This window comes from Amphiprion ocellaris, chromosome 14 (assembly GCF_022539595.1).
Source record: "Amphiprion ocellaris isolate individual 3 ecotype Okinawa chromosome 14, ASM2253959v1, whole genome shotgun sequence".
In the NCBI taxonomy this organism is placed as follows: domain Eukaryota; kingdom Metazoa; phylum Chordata; class Actinopteri; family Pomacentridae; genus Amphiprion; species Amphiprion ocellaris.
Window position 1 is genome coordinate 421,654 of NC_072779.1, and position 2,049 is coordinate 423,702.

The 2,049-nt window shown below is 44.2% G+C and overlaps 1 long non-coding RNA gene across 1 annotated transcript; it reads left to right on the plus strand.

The window, feature by feature from the left end:
* Positions 1-682: 682 nt before the first annotated feature.
* On the plus strand, positions 683-1,561 carry LOC129350565 (uncharacterized). The gene is made up of 2 exons (XR_008604007.1): positions 683-758; positions 833-1,561. It is a non-coding gene; the product is annotated as an uncharacterized LOC129350565 (long non-coding RNA).
* Positions 1,562-2,049: the final 488 nt, after the last annotated feature.

The following is a 2,049-nucleotide window of genomic DNA, read 5'->3' on the forward strand; positions in this document are numbered from 1 at the left end:
CAATGTAAAGGTTTTACTAAATAATTAACATGATAATTACAAGGATTTTTGGAGGCAAATGGTGAACTTTGTACCTCATTCATGCCTCTTTCTTTTATTAATTTATTCATTATTTTACATCTATTGGCAGTTTAGCGAATATCAGCCTTATTACAAGGCGGCACATCCATTTTTTATCAATGAAGATATGGATTTAATGAACTCATTTGGAACTGATTTCAAATATTTGTAAAATTTATTGGGTTAAAAATCAAACTTTTGGCGATGGTGTTGGTTCTTATATATATTAAATTATATATAATTTTGTTTTGAAAGGTTTAGACGAGCCGCAAACCCATCTGGAACTTTGTGAGAAAGTTCTGCAAAACTTAACGAATGTTTTCAGCGAGAAATTTCCTCTTAGTTCCCAGGATGTTCTTTCTAAAGACAGAACAACTAAAAAAATGTTCCTAAAATGTTTGGTAACAACATTGTTGGACTGTTCCACTCCAACGTTCTCGTGAGTAAATGTCACACAAAGAGCGTTCTTCCTTGGTTATCATGTAACGTTGTGGGAAGTGTCCCCGCCTCAGCGTAATGCTGTGGGCGGTGGCAGTACTCTCTCCTCCAGGTGTGTGCTGCAGAGGCTGAGGCAGGTGTGGTGCATCAGCTAATCAGCAGATTGTGTGCAGGTGGAAGTCAGCTAATCATTCACTCCTTCTCTCCCATAAAACCCGACGCCACTCGTCGTTTGATGCTGGACCGTCTTCGATCCTCCAGTTAGTTCTGTGAGCCGAACGTTCTGTGCCATTTTACCTAGCTCTTTCAGTAATTCTGTTTTTCTTGTGTTTAGTGCTGACTTCTGCCTGCTTGTGGTTACCTGATCCTCCTGGTTCCATCCTTGGTTGCCTGGTTCTCCGTTCCTCTGCCTGAAGGACTCACCTGTTGTCAGCCCTCCCCTGAAAGAGAATACTTACCGGGCCACCTGGAAAGCTCCATGCCATGTTGGATGTCAATCCACGTGCCCTGCCACACCACCGCTGCAGCTACACATCCGGGACAAAAGACTGAGTCGGTTACGTTCTCTAGCCCTAGCAACATCACACTTATCGTATAAATGCTGCTGCTGTTGCTGCTGCTGCTGGTTTGATTCACACCAAAGCAGCAGCAACAGCAGCAGTTGCTGCTGGTGTGAATCGCTCTGCATTCACTCGCCCAGAGTGCTTTAATAAGTCGCTATCTGGCTTTGCTGTGCCCTCTTTCTGTTCTCCTCCCCACAATCACCAGCTGGACTTTCCCTCCAAGGAACCCGAGCAGCTCTACTCTGCAGCTCCACAGCCTTCCTCCTAATTGCTGTGGACTCTCTCCTCGCCAGCCTGCTTCTGTCTTGCAAAAAAAAAAAGAGAGACTATGTTTGTAGCTGGCTGTTCAGCTTTTATCTATATTTTAAGCCACACACAAGGTGTAGAGTCGGCCTGGAGCTTGTTACAGGGCCCCACGGCTGCATAATTCATGAGGAGGAGGCTAAATAAAAGATCTGCTGGCGGTGGACTACCTGCCCTGCCACCTGTGTGTAAATGCAGGCATGTGTCTTGTTTGGGGTGGGTCTCTGTTTTTCTGTGTCTTCATCGTAAACCCCCCCGAGGTGAGATCAATCCAGGTGTGTAGGACACACTGAGGAGCATGGCGGCTGATCTTTCCACTGAAGGAGATGCAGCCGCTCAGCTTCACAGATGAGATGTCATCATTCTTGGCTTCATGTCACTTTTTGCTTCTTCTGGGCCTCAGAAAAGCTTCTTTTCACTCGGTACAGCGTGGTGGTGGAATTAGAAGAGGAAACTTTACCGATCCAGAAGGAGATTCTTGTGCCAGATGTTTCTCACAACAAACCAAATGACGCCTTAAAAGTGGTTCTTAACCATGAAGATGCAGATTCTGAGAATTAATTTGGAACTAATTTCTAGTAATTGTTCATTTTTGGGGGATAAAAATCTAAAACAGGATTCAGCAAAATCATCTCCAGCTGTGTCTTGCTAAATATTAGATTCATGTACAACTAAATTGCATTAA